The following is a 5,715-nucleotide window of genomic DNA, read 5'->3' on the forward strand; positions in this document are numbered from 1 at the left end:
TTTTTAATATTTATTTTTATTTTTAGTTTTTGTGGGTACATAGTAGGTGCATATACTTATGGGGTAGATAAGATATTTTGATACAGGCATGCAATGTGAAATAAGCACCTCATGAAGAATGGGGTATCCATCCCTCAGACATTTATCCATCGAGTTGCAAACAATCCAATTACACTCTTTAAGTTACTTAAAAACATACAGTTATTATTGACTATAGTTGCCCTGCTGTGCTATCAAATTGTAGGTCTTATTCATTCTTACTATTTTTTTTGTACTCATTAACCATCCTCACCTACCCCCCAGGCCTCCACTGCCCTTCCTAGTCTCTGGCAACCATCCTTCTACTCTATATGTCCATGACATCAATTGTTTTGATTTTTAGATTCCACAAATAAGTGAGAACTTGCAATGTTTGTCTTTCCATGCCTGGCTTATTTCATTTAACATAGTGCCCTCCAGTTCCATCTATGTTGCTGCAAATGACTGGATCTCATTCTTTTTTATGGCTGAATAGTATTCCATTGTGTATATGTACCACATTTTCTTTATCTATTTATTATTGATGGACACTTAGTGCTGCAATAAACATGGGAGTGCAGATATCTCTTCAATGTACTGATTTCTTCTCTTTTGGGTATATACCCAGCAGTGGGATTGCTGGATCATATGGTAGCCCAATTTTTAGTTTTTTTGAGGAACTTTCAAATAGTTCTCTATAGTGGTTGTACTAATGTATATTGCTACCAACAGTGTACAAGGGTTCCCTTTTCTCCACATCCTTGTCAGCATTTGTTATTGCCTATCTTTTGGATATAAGCCATTTTATTTTATTTTAAGTTCTGGGATATGTGTGCAGGATATGCAGGTTTGTTACATAGGGAAACATGTGCCATGGTGGTTTGCTGCACCTATCAACCTATCACGTAGGTATTCAGCTCGGCATGCATTAGCTATTTATCCTGATGCTCTCCCTCCCCTTGCTCCCCGCAACAGGCCCCAGTGTGTGTTGTTCCCCTCCTTATGTCCATGTGTTCTCATTGTTCAGCTCCCACTTATAAGTGAGAACATGCAGTGTTTGGTTTTTCTTCCTGTGTTAGTTTGCTGTGGATAATGGCTTCCAGCTCCATCCATATCCCTGCAAAGGACGTGATCTTGTTCCTTTTTATGGGGATATAAGCCATTTTAACTGAGGTGAGATGATATCTCATTGTAGTTTTGATTTGCATTTCTCTAATGATCAGTGATGTGGAGAACATTTTCATATGCCTGTTTGCCATTTGTATGTCTTCTTTTGAGAAATGTCAATTCAAATCTTTTGCCTGTATTTTGATTGAATTATTACGTTTTTTTCCTACAGGGTTATTTGAGCTCCTTATATATTCTGGTTATTAATCCCTTGTCACATGGGTAGTTTGCATATATCTTCTCCCATTCCGTGGGGTTGTCTCTTCACTTTGTTGATTGTATCCTTTGCTGTGCAGAAGCTTTTTAATTTGATGTGATCCCATTTGTCTATTTTTGCTTTGGTTGCCTGTGCTTGTGGGTTATTGCTAAAATTTTTTTGCCCAGACCAATGTCCTGGAGATTTTCCCTCATGTTTTCTTGTAGGAGCTTCATAGTTTGAGGTCTTAGATTTAAGTCTTCCGTCCATTTTGATTTGATTTTTGTATATGGCAAGAGAGACTGATCTAGTTTCATTCTTTTGCATATGGATATCCAGTTTACCCAGCGCCATTTATTGAGGAGACTGTCCTTTCCCCAATGTATGTTCTTGGCACTTTTTTTTTTTTTTTTTGATGCAGTCTTGCTCCATCACCCAGGCTGGAGTGCAATGGCATGGTCTTGGCTCACTGCAACCACCGCTTCCCAGGTTCAAGTGATTTTCCTGCCTCAGCCTCCTGAGTAGCTGGGATTATAGGCGGGCACCACCATGCCTGGTTAATTTTTGTATTTTTAGTACAGATGGGGTTTCACCATGTTGGTCAGGCTGGTCTCGAACTCCTGACTTTGTGATCTACCCACCTTGACCTCCTAAAGTGCTGGGATTACAGACGTGAGCCACCGTGCCCGGCCTGTTCTTGGCACTTTTGTCAAAAGTGAGTTCACTGTAGGTGTGTGGATTTGTTTCTGGGTTCTCTATTCTGTTCCATTGGTCTATGAGTCTGTTTTTATGCCAGTACCATGCTGTTTTGGTTACTATAGCTTGTAGTATAATTCAGAGTTGGGCAATGTGATTCCTCCAGTTTTGTTCTTTTTTGCTTAGGATAGCTTTGGCTATTCTGGGTCTTTTGCAGTTCCATATACATTTTATGATTTTTTTTCTATTTCTATGAAGAACGCCATTGGTATTTTGATTGGGATTGTATTGAATCTGTATATTGCTTTGGGTATTATGGACATTTTAACAATATTGATTCTTCCAATCCATGAACCTGGAGTATTTTTCTGTTTTTCAGTGTCCTCTTCAACTTCTTTCATCAGTGTTTTATAGTTTACATTGTAGAGCTCTTTCACTTCTTTGAGTTAATTCCTAGGTATTTAATTTTATATGTGGATATTGTAGATGGGATTACTTTTTTAAAATTTCTTTTTCACATAGTTCACTGTTGGCATATAGAAATGTTACTGATTTTGTATGTTGACTTTGTATCCTGAAGCTTTACTGTAATAGTTTTGTTATAAAGTCTTTAGGTTTTTCCAAATATAAGGTCATATCATCTGCAAAGAAGGATAACTTGACTTCCTCCTTTCCAATTTGGATGTCCTTTATATTTTCTTCTTGTCTGATTGCTCCAGCTAGGACTTCCAGTACTATGTTGAATAACAGTGGTGACAGTGGGCATCCTTATCGTGTTGTAGATATTAGAGGAAAGGCTTTCAGCTTTCCCCCATTCAGTATGATACCAGCTGTCTTTGTGTATATTATGCTTCAATAAAAAGTTCAAAAAAATGCATGGATCTGATACTTTAGTAATGATATTATAGGTAATTTCTGTGTTTTTTTTTTTTTTTATTTTTGAGACAGAGTCTTGCTCTGTCGCCTAGGCTGGAGTGCAGTGGCAAGATCTAGGCTCACTGGAACCCCGCCTCCTGGGTTCAAGCGATTCTCCTGCCTCAGCCTACTGAGTAGCTGGGATTACAGGTGTGTGCCACCATGCCCCACTAATTTTTATGTTTTTAATAGAGACGGGGTTTCACCATGCTGGCCAGGCTGGTCTCTAACTCCTGACCTCATGATCTGCCCGCCTTGGCCTCCCAAAGTGCTGGGATTACAGGCGTGAGTCACCGTGCCCAGCATTTTTGTGTTTTCTTTATGCCTGTTTCTGTTTTCTAAATTTCTTAAAATAAGCATATGGTTTTCTAATATTTAAAAGATAAATCTTACTTAAAAATAATAGGTACCTCCATGATGTCCCGGTATATGGTTCCCAGGCTGACTGGGCATGGTGAATCAAGAAATGTCATTGCAAAGGCTCTGGTCTTGCTGTGGGACCCTCTGAGCCTATGGGTGGTCTTCAACCCTCAAGGCTCAGATTACTTACAACCACCATTTTAGGGTAGAATTTTCTACATGGTAGCAACTAGTCCTGAATTATGGAGCTTGCTGTTAGGTTTCTAGAACTGAGTGAAAAACAGAAGCTGCCTGAGCTTGTGCAGTAGTTCATGAGTCGATTTCTGAGCATTGATTTTCAGCCTAAGTGAAGCAGAGACTGACTGGAACCAACAATTCAGCCAATTCTCTTGTCATTTGCCCAAGTCTGGTTCTGTAGCTCATGGAAGCTTAAAAATAGCATAATTCTTTGCTGAATGTCCCCAATATCTAGAGGAGCTTGGAGGGAGAAGAGTAAGAGAGATTTGGTGGGAGAGGAAAGTTGGTGTGGCTCAGGCCTTTGTGCATTTATTATACCATGCTGCCTAGTCCCTACAGCCCTGCAAGTTCACTATTTACAGCCTCAGAAAGGTGGGGGGAGGGGCGCTGGAGGGTGGTGACAAAGGGGGACTTCAGGCAAAGCTTAGGAGCTAGGGATTTATAGAATAGGAGCCCTTGAGAGATTTTAAGCTGGAGAGTTACACAGTCAAGTTTGCCTTTGAGATGATTATTCTGAGTTTAAGAGGAAAAGATGAAGGCATGCAAATCTGTTAGGAGGTTGTGGTAAACCCAGGCCTGGATTTGAGTGGTGAGAGTAGAGATGGAGAGCAAAGGTCAGAGTTAAGTAATACTTAGAAGATACTCTTGACTAGACTTGGCGGTTGGGTGTGAGGCCTGAAAGAGGATGATATATATATAGGAAGACTTTATAGTAAATTATGTGGAACAGGAGACACATTAACACGGATTAATGTAAATCATATTATGAGTTTCATTCTGTCTTTTGAAAATATGGAGTGACTGCCACTTAGCAGGCATTGGGTAAATATTTATTGACTCCATGAATTAATTTTAGTCTAATAAAAGAGTGTAGCGAGGCTGTTCATATAGATGTGTTGCATGGCATAATTGTAACTTAGCTATAAAACCAAAAGGGTTATTTTTAAAAACCAGTCTCCCTTTCAGCACAGTGGGTTTTGTGTGCTGCCTTAGCTGGTCAATGTAGGAGGGCCCCTCAGAGTTGGGTAGTGATCCCAGTGGGTGGATGACATGGAAACACAGTAAAAAGAGCTTGTCCAAGTGACTACTTTCTTGGCTCACATTTAGTTTTGTCCCTGTGCAGTCACATTCTGCCAGCAGTATCACTGTGAAAATGTAATAGTCTCACTAAAAGTGGTTTTGTGTGTGTAAGCAGTAGAAAAGAGAAATAGAAGACCTTTCTAGTACGCCATTTCAACCATGTAAATGAACACTTGCCCACGAATCTGGAATTTAAGGGAGGTTCATTACTCCTTTTTGCTGAGTTTCATGGTAATTTGGGTTTGCAAGATAGATGAATGAGTGATTTGGGTCAATATAACATAGCTCCAAGTGGGAATCTGAGGCCATTGTCACTGGGTATCTATGTTGGAGCTAGAATTATGTAGTTTGATTATATACATTTATCAGGCTAATAGGTAACTATCAAATCAATGGGAATGATGACCTTTTCTATGTATACATAGCATATATGTGTTAGCCTGAAAGAATATGGCTACCTTGACCCCAGTGATGGTATATTAGCTTAGAGCAGCTGGAAGAGAGTAATGAGAGCAGTGGTTTGAGGACTATTGACTTTCTATAGGGAGCTACAAACACATGGGGTATTCAATTAAAACAATCTGGTTGTAAGGTCTGTTATTGAATATAATAGGAAACAAATAGGCAAGGTAGCTCATTTTTGAACAAAACAACTGGCCCATGATGATATTATTTTGATATATCTGGAATTATCATAATAGCAAAGTCCAACGATAAATAGAAAAATGAATGGCAGTGAGAATCCAACAGAGACTGTTTCTCTAAGAATAGGAGTCAGAATATGCACCATTGTATTCACAATATCATTAAAATATGAATAAACAGCAGTAACTTTTTATTATACAGTGAAAGAACCTCCTACAGGGCACCAAAAATTGAGTGGTGTGTGTTTAATAAATTAAAGCCAACAAGAAATGGCTATTTACCAGGATGCAGGAAGGACTCAGAGAATAATGTGGGTTTAGCCAGGGACATAAATGGAACTGATTTATTATTAGGTGAGATTTTAAAGGTTTAAAATTTTTTAATTTTATGGCAATAGTTGG

The sequence above is a fragment of the Symphalangus syndactylus genome, chromosome X (genome assembly GCF_028878055.3).
Source record: "Symphalangus syndactylus isolate Jambi chromosome X, NHGRI_mSymSyn1-v2.1_pri, whole genome shotgun sequence".
Lineage (NCBI taxonomy): Eukaryota > Metazoa > Chordata > Mammalia > Primates > Hylobatidae > Symphalangus > Symphalangus syndactylus.